The following is a 20,819-nucleotide window of genomic DNA, read 5'->3' as shown; positions in this document are numbered from 1 at the left end:
AAATGGTAGTAATGTTGTGTCAACAGTAGTTGGATCGCCTTTCACCATCATTGGATAGTTTTGTCCAAGGAAGAGCGAGTTTTCTCCAAGACTATCAATTCTGTACCAGGGAGAAGGAGTTGGCGCTAGCACACTAGTATCCATCCTGAATACCATGCAACGGGTGTTGGAATAGGTCCGGAGAGTGCGACCATGGGAGACTACAGCTGCTTCCTTAGCAGTAACATCATCAGTGGGTTGTATACACACAAGAAGAGGTGATCCATCGGAATTAGTTGCCAGGCGCCACAAAGTATATGGGCACTGCTCGTCCTCATGCTCGTGATCATCACCATCGTCATCTCCCCCTTGGTTATAAAATTTTTCAAGTATGGGTGGTGGAATGTTCACAGGACCTTGGAAACACAAGAAGAAGGTTAATTAGTAAAGGGAAACTTACTATCCCGCATGCATGTGGATGAAACAATTATAATTACGGTGGTAGACAAACGTACCGAAAGTACGAGGATTCCATGCAAAAACAGTGCCACGAGTGGTGGCAGCAAACACAAGGCCCTCGTATTGAATTGCATCACAATACTCATCCGTGTACAGAAACTGATTTTTGAGCAATATTCATCGAGTCAAACCACCAAGGATGGCAACAAGCTTGTCGAAGATAGCAACAACTTCATAGTTGTTGTAATTCCAAGAGCGGTTGGGAACTCGGCAAATTGCTATCTCCCGTACAAGACAGTCACCATGATCGTATTTGAACATGCATACAATACCGGTGTGCTCAACCTCTGGGCAGTCTGCTGATATTTTTGGAAGTGGAACCTGGTCACGAGTGTAGACATTCACAAGTTCCCACTCGCAGTTGAACCCAAAGTAAACAACCCAATCTCCATTTGCGCCTACCCAAGCCTTACCCTCAAGCGATGGCATCTTAACATCATACGTATCATTATCAAGCGGCATCAACTTGCACAGGGCGAGGCCTCCGTCGTGCCGGCGCCAGTTATCAGGGTCACGGCGAAGAAGATAGGGGAGATCAAACCGCTCCTTGACTCTTGGGTTCCTTGTAATGAATTTATTAGTTGAGTCGAGAATGGGCTTGAACGAACATGCCATGCTAGCCGAGGTGATGACATCGCACCAATCAATGAGTTCCTCCACCACGTCATCTTTCAGATCGGGGCAAGAATAACGGGGTCGTTTTCGGCCTGTTCCCTCCATGGAGAAGACGATCGAACAATGGTATAAGAAAGGGTGAAGGGCTAAAGGAAAATGGAGGAGGGAAAGGAAGAGCGTGCGACAACAGTTCCAAATCGAGAGGGAAAGGCGAAGAGTCGGTGGACGGTTGCTGGTTTGCCATGGTTAACAAAGAGGCACCCCGGCCTACACATCCGTTCGGAAATACTCCTACTACTCGCCGTCGTCTCACTGATATGTTGAAACGGGACCACATGTCAACGAAACATGGTGTGTATTTTCTCGTGCAAAATGCGATCTGGCCGCGTTGGCCCGAGGTGCCGCATTAGTTATCGACCTTTATTTTTTTTAATGACGTGGTGTTCAGTTTGAAACACGACTAACTCGTACTGTACGCAGAGAAAATATAAACTACTCTACCACTACTCCACCTCCAGTACTAGTAGTATAAAAAAGATATATAGGCTGGAGCTTCAGTGCTTTCTTGCCAAGGGCTGCCCACTTGCTTCTCACACTACCACCCTCTCTCCAGATCTAAAAAAGAAGGCCCCTCTCTCCCTCCTCACCGGTGGTCACAGATCCGCCGGGGAAGAAAAGGACATGCAGCGTTGACGCACTCGTCATCAGCGAGCGAGGTCACGCATTGACAACAAGGTCGTCCTCTCAGACCTAGCGCCCACACGGGATGGCCTCCGTCCCCAAGGTCGCTGCCGTAGTGTGTGCGGAGGACGACGACCACGAGCGAAGCCACTTCCCACCGACCCTCAAGTTTGCTACCTCTTTTCGAACCATACCCTTGTTATATTTCCCCATCTGCCACATCGTTGCATGTGGATCTTTTTCCACCCCACCATCTTCCCAATTTGCTATCCTCTGCTCTGCCGGCCACGCAGACGAAAACCATAATTTGCACTATTAAAGGAAACCCTACTTCATGCGGACTAATCCATGTCTGGGTTGAATAAGGAAAGGAAGGGAGACTATACTGTCCAAGAAAGTAGGCATCGAACCCGCATCTAGGTTGAAAAGGGGAAAATCAGTAGCTAAGGAATGAGTCTCGTGTCTCTTGGTTGAAGAAGGGTAGAAAGGCATGACAACGCAATAGAGAATGATGAGGTCGATCGGTTTGTTGTCCTCACATAGGAAAAAGGTGGCTAAAGAGAACAAAAATGGGACATAATCCACATATGCTGCCTGGATATTTGTTGCTCTGGGCAACCATACCTCCCTCACCACTCTGTGTCCGTGGAGGTACATCGTACTGGTGCGCCCAGTATCCGAATGGGCCTCCCATGCTCTTATTGCCACTTTTTTTGCTATTAGTATAATGCCAGCAGTCAAGTCAAGCAATGCTACTGCTAAGGTGAAGCCACATTTAACTAATGCCGCTCTCAGTCTAATGCCACCGAAAAATTTAAGCAATGCCATTTAATGTCACTGGATTATTTCAGGGTTAGCTATTGATTGTGGATGTATTAAAGATTTTTCAGCTAAGGCATTCTAATGCTGTTGCACAGCCAGTATACCAACAATGAAACTTGTTACTACCTTCAGATTTTTGCACTGTTAATGCTTATAGATTACATACCTCACTTTCATGAGATAAGTTAATTTTTTCTGTATAGTGTCACCAAAATGCCAAGGCGCTGATGTCATTTTATTTTGGTTAAACTGCACAAACAATTATGAAGACAAGAGGAAAGGTCAAGATTGGGCACTTCCTCCTTCGGCTGTTCTCTTGATTCGTTCGATCAAGTTTTTATGTTTGAACGATTATCAAGATTGCGTAGCAATTTTTAAGGTCCCCTCGAGTTCGAAATGATATTTACCTTGGAGGTACATGGTTTGCAATTTTTTTATACTATCATTAGTTAATAATGCTAGTTACCTTCAGACTTTTGTATTTGGTTTAATGCTCATGCACAACTAGTATACCAATGATGAAACTTGTTACCTTTACATTTTTTATTGTTAATTCTTATAGAAACCTTCCAATGCTAGAGTTTATTGAAATCTGTTTAGTAAAACCATTGTATTGTACCCTGTAATAAACTAACTACTCTACTGTTGCACTAGCCACTGGATTAGTGTATATTTGTAGTATTCGAATGGTGTTGCATTAGCGTATGGACATAAATAAAGTGTGGCAAGCTTTCCCAGATATGTGCTCAAGAAAACTACTACCTATTTTTCTAAATACTAGACATTTGGGTACTTTAAGTTGAACCGCGAAAACGTCTTATATTAAGGAACATAGGGTGTAGAGTTAACTCAAATTATCCCGGTAAAGCTAGTCACACCTTTGTTAAAACTAATGTTCATTATGTTATCGGAGGAGGTCTCTATGTTTGTCTCTAATTCCTGTCGACTACATACCTGACATCATGATGTAATGTTAAGTCATTTCCTTTTGTACAGTGTAACTGAATTGTCAACGCGGTGATGGCATTTTATTTTAGTAGAACTGCACAAATTTTGCTTAAAAGAAGAGGAAAGGTCAGGAATGGCTCAGTTTTTCAGAAAAAACTATGTATGCCTTCCTGACATCAGCCGCTGTTGCTTTATTTATTCCTTCAAACAGGTGGTTAGAAACAGTCTTGCTACCTTTTCCCATTAAGAAATTGGAATGCTTATATTTGTGAGTCTATGCTTCAACTAGTGCCACTTTTATAGTAATCACACTTTCAATATCTATGCAAACAGGGATGCTCGATTTTAGTGGAACTGCACAAAAAGTCCAACTAGTTCAACATTAGGAGCATGTTTTTTCCAAACCTTTATATCCAATTGTTGGCACTATGAGCTGTTCATTACGAAGGTACATGGTTTGCTACTATCTTTCTACTCTTTTTGTATTGTCATTAGATAGTAATACTAGTGGTTTGCATGTGAATTTATTGGCAGGGTGGACCTACATTGGAGGTGCAGGACATGATTCAATGATTGGATGCTCAATTTCGGTTGTATCGATTTCACCTCTTCCATCACTGCGAACATGGATATCCTTGGTCTGATGAAGAATAGGCGCTATATTTCTGCTCTGAACCAGCAAATCAGTTCAGTATGAAATTGTCCAGGGCAAAACATAACTGTATCAGATTGTCCAGTGCAGAACATGACAGATGCTAAGTGGAAGAGACATGTTTAAACCGAAAATACATGGTGTGGTATATGTTTACTAGCTGCCTGATATTTGTGCAGACAGAGATGTCTGCCCGTTACTATTTGGCAAACAAACAAAGTGTCCTCAATTTTGGTTGAACTTCACAAGAGAATAGTATAGTCACTGCATGCAGTGCCATTTGAAAATAAACACAAAGATTGGATAGTCACTTCATGGACTGCAGAAAAGTAGTGCTGTACTATTTACTGTCCAACACTAGGTGTTTCATTGCTTTGGTCTGATTATACAATGGGCATCATTTTGGCTAAGTTAAAGTTTGTATTCCGAAAATAGTCTCGCGGTGTGATCGAGAGAAGACCAAATCACATTGTAGTGGATGTTCCTCCATCATGTGTGGTTCATTCTCATGGTTTCAGCTGTTTGTGAAACCACTTACGTTTGCAAGAGGAATTGTAGACTTCACAAACAAATTTGTCTTCCAGTATGTACTGAATGTTGGCCAAGAGAAGCATCCATGTTAGTAGGAAGAACAGATGTTTTTTCTAGATCTTTGCTTTTGGAGCTACATATTTGTATATGATCTGTGCATCATTGAGATGCATTAACATGTTGATCTTATGTATGGGAATCATACTAGTTAGTTTTAGTTGCGATACAAGATCCGAAGTGGCTGATCTTTGCTTTTGGAGCTACATATTTGTATGTGATCTGTGAATCATTGAGATGCATTAACAGTTACTTATTTCTGTTCGCTCAGTGTTTACAAGTTACTGATTGATCACTAGCTAGCCTACAAATGTGCTCCTGGCAGTTTTATTTGCAACGCAAGATGCGAAGTGGCAGTTTTTTGAATAAAAATGCCCACCTCTGAAGAAACTGACAAGCTACACTATCGATCCTACACAGATAAAAATGCCTACCTCTGAAGAAACTGACAAGCTACACTATTGATCCTACACAGATAAATAGCAGATCACGCACGTACTACCTCCTTTCCGGTTTGCAGGGCTCAATTCAAGAAACGACCTACTCGATCCTACATGAATAAATAGTGGATCACGCACGTACTAGTACCACCTTTCCGGTTTGCAGGGCTTAATTCAAACCTCTCACCAACCAAGGTACTCCCTCCGTCCGGGTTTATTAGTCCCGTGAGCAAAGCAGCAAGGCCAAGGCATGGCAATAATTAACGGCATGCAGAAGTTTAAGCCTAATTAATTACAGTGATTTAAGTGGCTGCATGCCTGCCCTCGGCTGTGCCTCATTCCATGCTACTTCGCGTACTGCCTGCGAGCGATTCTGAGTGCCTGCATGAAGCCGGCCGTAATTAAGGCAGCTAACTGATGTGAAAAATATACGCTTTAATTGTTGCGGGGTTTTTAAATCCGTGGAATCATTATTGACTAGGAGGGAGATGATTCGAGTGCACTCGTTTGACCGCCATGCCGGCGTGCGACCCAGACGGGACGGGACGACATAGTCATAATTTCAGTTTCTCTAGTTTTCCATGGCAAGTTGGCATGCTAAGCCATTATGCATTGAATTCCGATGACCGTCGCGCTACCTTCCTCTATAAGTACTATTTCACGGCCTTCTCCGGTGCCACCGTGACCCAACTCGCCATATCCTCATAAGCCCCCACCGGCCCGACATCGCTCGCCACGTCCGCCATGCCCCCGCCCGTCCGCGGTAGGCGACGCCGGAGGCGGTCACCGCCGGAACTAGTGTTCGGTTTTTCACCGGAAGGCAGATGGAGGGAGGAGGCATTCTATCTATCTTTAGATGGCAATGCGGAGATCGAGGAGTTGTTGGAGCGCGACCGCATGGCGGAGGAGCAGGAGTTGTTGGAGCGCGACCGCCTGGCCGAGGAGTAGCGTATCACCGATTTGCGCCGCCAGTGGGACATGGAGCAGCAGTGCACCGACGCTCCGAGTCGCGAGTAGAGTGCCCGCAACTAGGCCGACTACATGGAGGGCGGCACTCGGCAAATAGCCCTGGAGGCTATCGGGCACGCACGCGTTCGTGACGCCGATTTTTACTACCAGCTCGTCAAGTGGGTTTCCCGCTTGGAAGCCGAAGCTTCGGTGGACCACGCGGCATGGAAAGGGCCAACGCGTACGAGCAACGTGCCCTATCGCACCTCTTGCAAGTCCGAGGCGAGGCGCAAGACGCCGGTGCCGGCGTTTAGCGTGTACCACAGATGGCGGCCAGCATCGTCTAGTTAGCTAAGAGTAAGTTAGTACTTGTATGCTACTAGAGTATATGTGGGAGTAGATAGTTAACTTGGCTATGATGGTTGTCAACATGGAAGTTCAGTACTCTATATGTGGATCAGACCTGTTACTTTGCTCTGAATGTTGAACTTTCCGTTTGAACGTACGGAATGTGCTGTTATTTTTTCAAATGGTTGTATTTGTCCTCCATGGGTTTAGAGGCTGACTTGTGGGCCTAGCAAGTTGATGCGTGCACAATCAGGAGATGATTGTACGTGGAGAGGATGACAGCAGGGACCCGCCAAGGTCATGGCAGTACGCAAGCAAGTGCCTCCTTATTTCAAGCCAATAAATAAAATGGCTCCTCCTAGTGGATTTCTGACATCTGGGTCCCATGCCATTGTCAACGTAGTCAATAAACGAGAGAATTGCACAACGAGCGACTAACACCAGGGACCTAGCAGCTCGCCCAGTTATTTTTGTTTTGGGTTAATTTGATAAATGCCACTCCAAATCTGGTGTATCCGAGAAATGCTACTGCAATTTCCAAACTTTGAAAAATGCCATTTCATGCCATTTCTACTGGCATTTTTCAAAGTCTGGAGTGGCACTTTTCAAAGTTTGCAAACTGCAGTGGCGTTTTTCAAAGTTTGCAAAAATTGCAGTGGCATTTTTCATAGTTTGGAAATTGCAATGGCATTTTTATGAATTGCCATAATTGGAGTGGCATTTATCTAATTTGTTTTTGAGACGGAAGCAGGGTATCAACTGGGCTGTGCGGGACACTCTGGCCTGTCTAGACAGCCTTTTCTTTTATGTTTACCACAGACCAACCTAGTAGTTTTTTTTCTTTCTGAAAATGGCTAGCCCAGTTGTTTTGTGATTTGTCAAGTAAGTCGCTTTATCAGGCCTGTTGGGCTGCAAATCTTTCTAGACAAGGATAGCTTCATTCGGCTGGCCGAGAAAATGGCCTATCAGTAATGAGAAATGGGTTGTACATTTATAAAACACATCAAACTGGCAATTAGTTTAAAATATCTTTTTTTCATTTCGAGATTTTAAATTGCATTAATTTTTATGCGTGGACAATTTACTGGATTTTATATTGATATACATTTATTTTTAAAATCAGTCTGAATGTGAATCAAAATTTCGGGATTAAAAACAGTTCAGACCGCACCGACATATAATTTTTTAACCTGGCCAGAATATGGGTTGTAATGCTAACAAAAAGAATATGGGCTCCAAAAAACCCGTAAGAATTAGAAGATGGGCTGTAAATTATTTGAAATAATGGCAGATGGGCTGTAAGCTGTTTTCCACAGATTTGAGGCTTTCCACAGATGGCCTGTATACTGTTGGATGTCCATCCAACGGCCGTCGTGCTTCTTCAATCTCTGCTCTTTGTGCTCCAGCCGCTAAAACAAGCGCCGGCGGGACTGCCTGCTCCCTCCTCCCTGCGGCCGGCTATGCTGCCGCGTAGGCCTCACCGCCCCATCGTAATCCCATCGATGGCCTAGCCATCCCTCTACTCACCCATAGTCCCACACCTGTTGTTATTCTCCGGCAACGGCAGACGAACCAGTAAACCATCGTACAGTCATACTCCCCTCCGCGTGGGAAACAACTGCCGACTCTTACCTGCCTCCGTGTCATTCCCTTCCTAGGCCTCGCCGTTGTCCACCGCCCTGGTGCTCTCGGCGTGGCGTGGTCAACATGGTCAACGACCGACATGCATCTGACAGCTGGGTCCATGGCCGCACGCAAGGAAATGCCTCCTTATTATGCGCAAAATAACGACTCCTCCACCTGACATCTGGGACCCACCGAAAGGGCCTCTGTATTTTGCGACAAAAACGTTACCGACACTGACAGCTCAGACCCACCAGTTATATCTTCGCACGCAAGGAAGTGCCTCCTTATCACGCACAAAAAAATGAATAGTCCCCCTGCTAGCTGGGACCCAGTATAGTGGGCCTATTAAGTTGACGGGGACGAAGGGCTTTGTCAACTTAGTCAATCTGCACGATTCTAGCTCGACTGACCGTACGATGTCCATCTAACGACCGTAGTGCTTCTTCAACCTCTGGTCTTCTGGCTCCAGCCGCCCAAAGCAGCGCCGGTCGTGCCGCCTGCTCCTGCCTCCCGTGGCCGGCTGTGCTGACGCGGAGCCTCACTGCCCCCATACTACTCCCACCGCTGGCCAGGCCATCGCTCCACTCCACTCACCCACACCCCCTGTTATTCTGCGGCGACGGCAGCGCAACCGAACCAGTGAACCCTCGTACTCCTCTCCGTGTGGGCATCCACTGCCGCGTCTGCCCCAGCTCCGCGCCGTCCCCTTCCTAGGCCTCGCCGTCGTCCACCATCGTGGTGCTCTCGGCGCGGCGTGGTCAATGTGGTCAACGACCGAAGTCCATCGGAAGAATACTGTACGTGGAGAGGCTGACAGATGGTTCCACGGAAGCCGCAAGGAAGTGCCTCCTTATTACGCGGAAAATAATTATTCCGCCACCTGACATCAGGGACCCACCGGACAGGCCACATGTATTTCTTGAAAAAACGTTTTCCCCTGACTGCTGGGACCCACCCGACGGGCCACCGTATTTCACGAAAAAAATGTTCCCCCTGCTGTCAGCTCGGACCCACCGGAAGTGCCTCCTTATTATGCACACAAAAATGAATACCCCCCTGCTAGTTGGGACCCGCCTTGGTGGGAGGCTAACTTGTGGGCCTACTAAGTTGACGAGGACGGAGGGTTTTGTCAACTTAGTCAATATAAACGATTCTAGCTCCACTGACCATACGATGTCCATCCAACGGCCTTAGTGCTTCTTCAACCTCTGGTCTTCTTGCTCCAGCCGCCCAAAACAGCGTCGGTCTTGCCGCATGCTCCTGCCTCCCGTGGCTGGATGTGCTGTCGCGGAGGCCTCACCGCCCCCTACTATTCCCACCGGTGGCCAGGCCCTACGGCGACGACAGCCTCACACCGCAGCCGAACCAGTGAACCCTCATACTCCTCTCCACGCGGGCTTCCTTTGTCACGTCTTCCCCGGCTCCCCATTGTCCCCTTCCTAGGCCTCGGCGTCGTCCACCGCCCTGGTGCTCTCGGCGCGGTGTGGTCAACATGGTCAAGGAATGACTTCCATCGGACGTGGACTGTACGTGGAGAGGCTGACAGCTGGGTCCACGACCGCAGCAAGTAAGTGCCTCCTTATTACGCGGAAAATAATTATTCCTCCACCTGACAGCAGGGACCCGCGGACGGGCCACCGTATTTCACGAAAAAAATGTTTCCCCCTGACTGCTGGGACCCACGAGCTACATCTTCGCACACAAGGAAGTGCGTCCGGGCAAAAAAAAAGATTTGCTCCCCTGACTACTCGGACCCACCAGCTACATCTTCGCAGGCAAGGAAGTGCCTGATAGTCGGGACCCACCTGGTCGAAGCGTACGTAGCGTTGTCATTCTGGTCGCAAACGTGTACGTACATATATACTGGTCGATGTAGAGGCGCGCACGTGTCGTAGTAGAGGCGCGCACGTAGCATGTACACATACGTACATCGGCCAGGTTGCAAGAAAGGAAATACGGCCATGTATGTGTACATACGAGCGGGGTCTCAAACGCCTAGTCGCTCATATATACGTACGACCAGGGCTCGTGTACATTGGCTGGGTCAGAACGGAGAAACAACATCGTCGTCGTGTTCAAGGGGAGCCAACCGGCTGGGTCGGAACGGAATGCATGGTCATGTTCATCGGGAGGGCTTGGAGGGAACATGCGATAGAAACGAGGCCTGGCGTACCACAGAACTGAGCAAACGGCCTTGTGTTCGACCGGCCACGTTCGAAACGGGATCCTGTTCATCGAGAGGGGTATGGCGCACCGCAAAATGGAGGAAATGGACCTCCTACGGTCGAAACGGGGGTCCTGTTGATTGGGAGGGGTGTGGCGTACCGCAAAATGGAGGAAATGGACCTCCTACGGTCGAAACGGGGGCCTTGTTGATCGGGAGGGGTGTGGCGTACCACAAAACGGACGAAACGGACCTCCTACGGTCGAAACGGGGGTCCTATTGATCAGGAGGGGTGTGGCGTACCACAAAACAGACGAAACGGACTTGTGTTGGAGCGCTACGATCGAAATGGGGGTCCTCTTCATCGGGAAGGGTGTGGCATATCGCAAAACAGGACTCCACGGGATAATGTTCATCTCCACCGTCGACCTCCTCCAGCCTCCACGGGCTACTGTTCATCCACCGTCGACATCCTCCAACCTCCACGTGTGACTGTTCATCCACGGGCTCCTGTTCATCCAGCCTCCACCGGGCGCTACTCCACTGGCTACTGTTCAAACACCCCTCTCCACGAGCTCCTGTTCAACCACCCCTCCACGGAATACTGTTCATCCACCCCTCCACGGAATACTGTTCATCTCCACCATCGACCTGCTCCAGCCTCCACAGGCTACTGTTCATCCACCGTCGACCTCCTCCAGCCTCAACCTGCGACTGTTCATCCACGGGCTCCTGTTCATCCAGCCTCCACCGCGTGCTAGTCCACTGGCTACTGTTCAACCACCCCTCCATGGGCACCCCTCCACCATCTACTGTTCATCCAACCCTCCATGGGGTCGTCCTGTTCATCCAGCCCTCCATGGGGTCCTGTTCATCCAGCCGCAACCGGCTCGATCGATCGGGGTCCTGTTCATCCAAAGGCAACACCAGAGGTCCTATTCATCCACTCCCACGGCTCACTGTTTATCCAAACCCCTCCCTCCCGCAACGCTCACTGTTCATCCAGAGAGGCGGCATCAATCGGCTTTAGTTAACAGCAGTACGAAGGAATCGATCGCTCGGGTTCAGTAACACGTAGCCTGCAGTGCAATCACTCGGGTTCAGTTAGAGCCCAACGCCTCGCTCGGGTTCAGTTAGAGCCAACGCCTCGCACACACGCGCGTACGTGTATGAGTGAAACGCGCATCGCTCGGCCCCCGACCACCCACCGTAACCGGGAACTCCCCAAAATTTTCCTCGCCCTCGCTTCTACCACGGTTTTTTCCGTCACGGACGGCACAAAGAATGTCATGCAGCTATGTCCCCGGCCCGCCCAGGACAAAAAGCCCATTTTCTGTCATGATTTTTTGTCATAGAAGTAGCAGCCCACCACATCTATGATGATACCGGGTTTTGTCACAATTATCGTCATAGAAGTGTCATATGTATGACAGAAAAAAATTTTGTTCGGCCCAAAATGTCACGGATGTGTCTTTTTTTGTAGTGCCTCCATCCAATGATGATTATACACATGGAAAATCCACATTGGTCGGGGCTGTTAACGGGTTATCAGATCCAAAACCTGACTCGATAGCTTAACAGCGTTCTGTTACGGTGGATGCCACGTGCTAGTCACCCTTGACGAAAGCACTTATGTGACGCGCGATTTATCGTCATGGAAGTGGACACTTCCGTGATGATAATTTTGGTAATCTCATGGAACATTTCTACGACAGCACATGTATGACTATCTTGATTCTATCATAAATTTGTCATGGATGTACATGCATGACAAAAAACGCGACCTACTGTGACAAACACGTATCATCATGGAAGTGTAATTTTTTTTGTAGTGATGACAGCACACTACGAAACAAAAAATCGTCATTTGCATAATCCGAAGCTTCGGTACAATGCTGACGACCCTAAAAAGGGTTGGCCCAACCTCAGCCTATTCAAAGGGAATCTCGCACCAGCCAGTGGTTGGAAACCAGTATCGTTGGATGTTGAAGAATGGCGGACCATTTTGCTGTATCTCTTCAACAACCTAATATACGTGCGGCCGTACATCGAGTAAGATCTCGGTACGTTGTTTCACAACTTATAATTCCTTTGAACCGCTCTTATTCCTGGATATTTGATGCAGTCAATACATCGCCATATTCTCGTACGGAGCGGTGATCCAAAAGGATTCCGTCGAAGAGTATGAGCTTCTGGCAAAGCAAGGAGGTGAATATCCTGGTTTCATCTCTTGGTTCAAAAAACGGTAATTTCCATTAGACCATTTCATTTCTTTGGCTAATTTGCGACTAATGCAACAATCCTGTCGTATTAAACTTGTAGGCTAATTCATAGATTATGGACGCCGAATTGAGACAAGTAGCTAATGGTTTTGACTATAAGGTCCGTTCATTTGACAAATATGACATCAACGGGTATCGCTTTCGTACCTATGGCAAAGATCTATCTATGGCCGATCGAAAGTCTACAAGTTGTTGTGTCTTTGCTATCGGTGAAGGAGATATCGAGTAGTATGGAAGAGTTGAAGCAATTTATGAACTTAAATTCTATGGTGAAAACCCACCAAACGCCATAGTCTTCAGATGTTATTGGTTCTAGCTGAGGGAGACTAGAAGGACTCATGAACATATAGGGCTAGTCGAAATCAAACAAAGCACCCATTTGGATGTTCCCGGTGTCTATATTACGGCTCAACAGCCAACCCAAGTTTTCTATCTACCGTGGGCCTGTCAAAGTGATCCAAATCACAGTGGTTGGGATGTCGTTTATGAAGTGCCGCCACGTGTTAGACCACCTCCCCCCAATGATGAGGATTATGAACCTCACATTAACCAAGACACATATGTTGAAGGAGAATTCTTCGAAGAAACACGTCTTTCCAAAAAACGTTTCAAGAACCTCTCTACTCCACCCAGAACATTGAAGTAGACAACGATACTGAATCCGACTTCATCCCTGAGCCGGAACAAGAAGATCCAGAACAAGAAGAAGTTACTGCTGCAGATGACCTGTCAATGCTTGAACGATTACGTAAAGGAGGCCTTCCACATGTTGATGCATTTATTGATGATGATGATGAGCACGTCACTGATAGTGATGATGATAATGCATATATAGACGATTCAGAGTAATATTAGTATTGTGAGGTATTCAATTTTTTTATTATGTTCATGATGATGATACACTTAAATTATATACATATTATTCATATCAAGTATTCAATTTTTTTATGTTGTACTAATTTCGTTTACTTTTTGTCATTGCAGGTGTTGACAGGATGGTGGGCAAGGGTCCAAAGTGCCCTGAGCCTCCTGCGAGCGCTAATGGGAGGGGTGGTTCCATTATTCCACCCCAGCCCCTCTGGAGAGTGCTGCTAGATAGTATGCAGACAACAGCGGCGGGTGCTTCTTCTTCGGCTGGGAGAGGTCGGGGGAGGACGAAGAAGGCTGCTAGAGGTGGATGATACGTCTCCAACGTATCTATAATTTATGAAGCATTCATGCTATTATATTATCTGTTTTGAATGATTATGGGCTTTATTATACACTTATATATTATTTTTGGGACTAACCTATTAACCGGAGGCCAAGCCCACATTGATGTTTTCTTGCCTATTTTAGTGTTTGGAAGAAAAGGAATATCAAACGGAGTCCAAACGGAATGAAACCTTCAGGAAAGTTATTTTTGGAACGGAAGCAATCCAGGGGACTTGGAGTGCACGTCAGAGAAGCTTTGAAGAAGCCACGAGGGTGGGGCGCGCGCCCCCCTACTAGGCGCGCCCCCTGTCTCATGGGGCCCTCGAGCATTCCCCGGTCGACTTCTTTCACTTATATAAGTCCATATACCCTAAAACCTTTGAGGACAACCATAGATCGGGAGTTCCGCCGCCGCAAGCCTCTGTAGCCACCAAAAACCAATCGTGGCCCTATTCCGGCACCCTGCTGGAGGGGGGATCCCTCACCGGTGGCCATCTTCATCATCCCGGCGCTCTCCATGACGAGGAGGGAGTAGTTCACCCTCGAGGCTGAGGGTATCTACCAGTAGATATGTGTTTGATCTCTCTCTCTCTCTCTCTCTCTCTCTCGTGTTTTCTCTATGGCACGATCTTGATGTATTGCGAGCTTTTCTTTTATAGTTGGATCTTATGATGTTTCTCCCACTCTACTCTCTTGTAATGGATTGAGTTTTCCCTTTGAAGTTATCTTATTGGATTGAGTCTTTAAGGATTTGAGAACACTTGATGTATGTCTTGCCATGCTTATCTGTGGTGAGAATGGGATATCACGTGATCCACTTGATGTATGTTTTGGTGATCAACTTGCGGGTTCTGCCCATGAACCTATGCATAGGGGTTGGCACATGTTTTCTTCTTGACTCTCCGGTAGAAACTTTGGGGCACTCTTTGAAGTACTTTGTGTTGGTTGAATAGATGAATCTGAGATTGTGTGATGCATATCGTATAATCATGCCCACGGATACTTGAGGTGACAGCGGAGTATCTAGGTGACATTAGGGTTTTGGTTGATTTGTGTCTTAAGGTGTTATTCTAGTATGAACTCTATGATAGATTGAACGGCAAGAATAGCTTCATGTTATTTTACTATGGACTCTTGAATAGATCGAGCAGAAATGATAACTTTGAGGTGGTTTCGTACCCTACCATAATCTCTTCGTTTGTTCTTCGCTATTAGTGGCTTTGGAGTGACTCTTTGTTGCATGTTGAGGGATAGTTATATGATCCAATTATGGTATTATTGTTGAGAGAACTTGCACTCGTGAAAGTATGAACCTTAGGCCTTGTTTCCTACCATTGAAATACCGTTTATGCTCATTTTTATCATTAGTTACCTTGCTGTTTTTATAATTTCAGATTACAAATACCTTTATCTACCATCCATATTCCACTTGTATCACCATCGCTTCGCCGAACTAGTGCACCTATACAATTTACCATTGTATTGGGTGTGTTGGGGACACAAGAGAGTCTTTGCTATTTGGTTGCAGGGGTGTTTGAGAGAGATCATCTTCATCCTACGCCTCCCACGGATTGATAAACATTAGGTCATCCACTTGAGGGAAATTTGCTACTGTCCTACAAACCTCTGCACTTGGAGGCCCAACAACATCTACAAGTAGAAGGTTGTGTAGTAGACATCAGTGGAGGTGGCAGTGGGAGAGGTAGGAAGGCTGCTATGCCTTCCTCGCCGCCACCCCCAGCTGATTCACCCGACCACGGGACTGCTCCGTCTAATGTGGACCCATCTCAGACTCCGGTCCATGAGCCTCCAGTCGCCGATCCTTTGCCCCACCACACTGGGGTCGCCGATCCTTCGCCACACATGAGTCCAGTCCCAGAGTCTTCGTCCCAGAAGACCGGGAGTCCCGGAGTCTTTTTCCCACGAGACTCCGGAGGCTAGTGGCCCTACTGATGGTAGCGAGGACACCTTTTCTAATGATAGCTACAACGACGACGAGCTGGTTGAGAAGGGAAAGAAGGTCTACAAGCGTGGCTGTACAAAGCTCCCGCCAGTGCCGACGACCCCCGACCAAAGGTGGTTGATTGCGCCTAATGGGTTGAAGTAAGTGCATTTACTCTTTTTTAACCTTTTGCCTTCATGTTTCTTAAAATTAATATCTAATGCATTGGCCTTGTCATACTGCAGGGGCTGGGTACACCCCTGTGGTGTCCGCAGGCCCAACTAGGTCCTTGGTGTGCTTTGCCGGCTGCACTTCCCTGGGTGGGTCACGTTGCCTGGGGAGGGTCAGGTTCCACAGCTAGCACTGAGTTGGGAGTTGTACTCGGTTGCCCCGACCCTGCCATAGGAGATGGTCGCCGGTGTCTTGTGTGAGACGGTGGCCGGCACTGTGTTCCGTCGGTTTTGGGTAATTTCTCCTTTACAGAATTAAAAATCAACACTACCTAGTGATTTTACTAATCAGTGTTGTCTTGTTTGATTGCAGACCTTCTACAGGGTTTTAGAGGGAGAGCAGGAGGCCGCGTCTATGGTTTTCGAAGCCGAGTGCAAGCGCCTACTTCAGAACTTACGGCACGAGGCTCGGGTGCAGGACGTTCGAGACTACTATGCCTGAATGGGTATTACGAGGGGCAAGAAGAAGTGTTGCAGCAAGTTTCTGAGTGAGGAGAAGTACCTGCAAGTAATTACCTATTCGTAGGCGTAGCGCTGAAATTTCTCTTGACTAACTTAGGTGCCCCCGAGATGGTGTGCGGATAAGATGGACTGTTGGGGGACATTGGTGGATACGTGGTGCTCTCCCGAATGGCTAGTCGAACACCATAGGGCCAAGGATAAGCGTGACCAAATGGTTGGTGTGCCACACCATCAAGGGAGCTCCAACCTGTTTGAGTACGGGGATCACTAGGTATGTGGTTTGCTTCATGATTCATGCAATTTCATTCTTCATGCTAGCATTTTTCCCTTCCAAAATGACTTAATATGCTTAGTTAGTTAAAAAATGGCATAACTACCTTGGATAGTACCTTTATGACATAATTATCTCTAAAATGACATAATAACCTTAGATAGCTCTATAAAATAACTAAATATGCTTTAGTTAGTTAAAAATGACATAACTACCTTGGATAGCTTAATAACGACCTAAACTAATATTAGCTAGTTCATTCATGACATACTTAGCTCTAAAATGATATAGTAACCTTAGATAGCTCTATAAAATGCCTAAATATGCTTTAGTTAGATAAAAAATGGCATAACTACCTTGGATAGCTCAATAATGACATAATTAGCATACTTTCGTCAAAAATGGCATAGTAATCTGGGTTACCTCCAAAATGACCTAAACTTAGCTTATTTTCCTCGAAAATGACATAATAACCTTACTTAGCTCCAAAATGACCTATTTACATAGCAATATCATTCTTCATGCTAGCTCCCTTAATTATTTTTTTTGTTCCTCTCTCTCAGGCGCACCACAACAAGAAGCCTGTGCCAAATCTGTTCGACCTCTATGGCATGGCCCATAGTGCCCCTTATAAGAAGGCCAAGGCATTCTTGTAGTCTGGCCTCGATCATCCAGAGAGCATCACCAACATCTCCTCCCACCACAAGCTCATGAAGTACAAAGACGAGGGGAAGGCGAGGAAAGGGGAGGACTTTAACCCGAGCAAGGATCCTTTTGATACAGAGCTAGTGATGATATCTGGTGGCAGGAGGTCCCATGGCTCCGTAGCCATTGGTGATGGAATGATACGTTATCCTGGGACTCTCCCACAGATCAAGAAGCGCCAGAGTAACTCTGATCCTGAGATAATGCCTAGTGCACGGCCCGCGGAGCTCGCCATGCTGGTTAGTTATACAGACTCTCTCACCTTTCCTCATTTACATTGTGTGTGCGTCCGTCAATTATTACAATGCTAACGAGTAGTGGTGTGTTGCAGGTATTGGTTGAGAAAGAGAGATTGAACACCCATGCGCTTTTGGAGGAGGCAAAACGGGAGGCAGCAGAGAGGGAGAGGGAGATGGAGGAGAGGACGGCTAAGTCGTTGGAGGAGGAAAGGAACCGGAACGAGGCGTCTCACCGGGCCCTATACGAGCTCCTCGTGGTATGTTTCTCATGCATATTAGCCAAATCATGCACGTAATGTTCGCATTACTAACTAATATGACTGACTCGTGAGAACCAAATGTGTAGACCATGTGCGAGAAAAACGGTCAGACCCCTCCGTCGATACCCCAGATTGCTCTGGCGACCACGGTGAGTTTGATTTGAATGGCCGTTAGTTACTAGTATTCACATTTCAGTTGCATCATGCTAACGAGACATTATTGGAAATGATATTTGGTGCATCATGCCTCCCGACAAGCATCGACGAATCCTTCTACGTCTTCCAATGCCGAAACCCCGACCTGTCCTTCACCTCCGTCTGCCACTGGCACAGCCCCGACCGTTCCTTTACCTCCGTGATAACGGTATTTTTCTTATTATTTAGCCTATTTATTCCATTTATGACATAATTTAGCCTATTTAGTCCACTAATGACATAATAAGATGAAGAAAATCAAGGAAGAGGAAGAAAAGAAGGAATAGGAAGAAAAGAAGAAGAAGAAGCAGCATAAGAAGAAGTCTTCTTCTTCTTCTTCTTCTTCTTCTAAGAAAAGAAGGAATAGGAAGAAAATAAGAAGAAGAAGAGAACTTCTTATTCTTATTCTTCTTCCTCTTCTTCTTCTTCTTCTTCTTCTTCTTCTTCTTCTCCTCCTTTTACTTGTTTTTATTCGTAAATGGCATAATAACATTCCTAACCTCATAAATGTCATATACTTAGCTTGTTGTCCTCTAAAATGACACAATAAGCTTAGTTAGGTCAAAAATGGCATAATTAGCTAGGTTTGCTAAAAAATGACCAAGTTTACCTAGGTTAGCTCCAATATGATCCATTTAACCTATGTTAGCTCCAAAATGACCTATTTGCCTAACTTAGCTCTAAATTGACCTACACACTTAGCATTTTTACCTACCTTAGCCCAAAAATAGCATTTTTACCTACATTAGTTAGAAAAGAAGAAGATAAAGAATAGGAGATGAGAGAAAGAAAGAGAAGATAAATTCTTCTTCTTCTTCTTTTCCTCCTCTTCCTTTTCTTCTAGCTAGTCTTCTTCTTCTTCTTCTAACTTTCATCTTTCCCAATTTGCAGATTTGCTTTAGATGAGGAAGCTTGCATTGATGGAGTGTACTATTCTTCTGCTACTTCCTTGTTGTTTATGAAAACTTGTTTGGATATGTATGTCTATATGGATATGTTGTTGGAAACTTGTTTCTAGATATGTATGTATATATGGATATGTTGGATAGGATGGTATTTGTTGAACTATGTTGTTGGATATGTTGAATTTGATGAAATATGTTGTTGGACGTGCTGTTATATGTTGTTGGATATGTTGGATATGTATGTATGTATATCTTTGTGTGAAATCCTGTCAAATTAAATGGATTCAAATAAAAACAAGGGATATATATCCTCTTTGCCGTATGCTAGCAGACGGCAAAGAGCTTTGCCGACTGCTAGCGGACGGCAGAGAGGCCACGTTGCAGCTACCTGTAGAAACTGGGAACACTGGGCTGCCTATTTGGGAACTTTGCCGTCTGCCAGCAGACGACAAAGTGCCCAAATAGGACTGGCAAACAGGGCCAGCTATGCCGTCCAGCAGCGGACGACATAGATCCAAAGCTCTTTGCCGTCCGCTGGCAGACGGCATAGCTGGCCACGTGGCAGCTTCCCAGCGCTAGCCGAGCTGAGCTCTTTGTCGTCAGTCAGCAGATGGCAAAGAGCTTTGCCTCTTTGCCGTCCGCTGGCATACGACAAATCACATCGTTAACCCCTAACAACTCTCACCCCACACCACTGTTGTCCATGATCTTTGCCGTCTGCTAGCCTCCGACGGCGGACGACACAACTCTTTGCCGTCCACTTCTATGAAGCAGATGACAAAGAAGGCCTTTGTCGGGACTCGTTCAGACGGACAGCGGACGACAAAGAAGCTGATTCCAGTAGTCTCCATTGGTGGTGTTGCAACTTAAGTGGATTTCTCAACAGATGTGCTTGTGGCTGGGTATCGAGGTATCTTTCTCAATCGCTGGTGTTTTTATTTGTGGGATTGACCTGGTGTCCCTGCGCTGGCCTCCTAATTCGTTCGGGCTAGTGCTAGTTTGTTGCTGGTTGTGCTAGTATGAAGCTTCCGGCTGAGTTGAAGCAAGTCAAAGTGTAGTACTATTTCTAAGTAGGAAAAATCAATTAAGCTAGTTGCATTAGTACAAGTCGTGGATGAGGCTTCCTTTGCTTCGGCCAATAGCACACCGAATAGTAACATCACATGTTGGCCCAGTCATATGAGAATGCAATTAGGATAAAGTTATATCAGCAAGTTACTGTATGTGTTAGAGAAATAAGTGTTGATTTATTTGTTGTTCTTTTATTCTTTCTAATTTTTGCATGAGAGCAAACTGGTGTAGCTAGCTGGACTATGTAGCCATGAATCAAGAAGTAGCATATTCAGTTTTCCTAATAGAAAAAAATGTATTAAAAACTTTAAATTTGTCTGTTAGAGATAGCAGTACCGATTGTACCCGTTAAACAAGCATTAATTCTTCCTGGAATGTTTGTCTATCAGCTAGTTTGATGGCATATTAACATCTTTCTTAGGGTGCTAGAGTCACATACTCTTGGGTTCCATGTTAAAACAAACTAATGGCTATATATCTTGTTCCTAAACATTTATTCTATTATTTATTGTTAAATATGCTATTAGATTTACTTTTATTTTGTTCCTAAACATTTTGTTCTGTAACATGCAGATGCTGGGCTTTTGTGTTTCTTCGTGAGCATCAGGACAAAGAAGTCGGAGGAAGAATAGTTCTATCTCATTGGAGCTAGTTCTGAGAGTAATGAAGCCTTTTATGCTGCTCCTATTTGTATGTGTGTTATATGATGTAGCAGAATCTGGCTCATGTGATT

Source organism: Triticum dicoccoides, chromosome 4B, assembly GCF_002162155.2.
Source record: "Triticum dicoccoides isolate Atlit2015 ecotype Zavitan chromosome 4B, WEW_v2.0, whole genome shotgun sequence".
Taxonomy (NCBI): Eukaryota; Viridiplantae; Streptophyta; class Magnoliopsida; order Poales; family Poaceae; genus Triticum; species Triticum dicoccoides.
Note: the sequence above shows the minus strand (reverse complement) of the source record.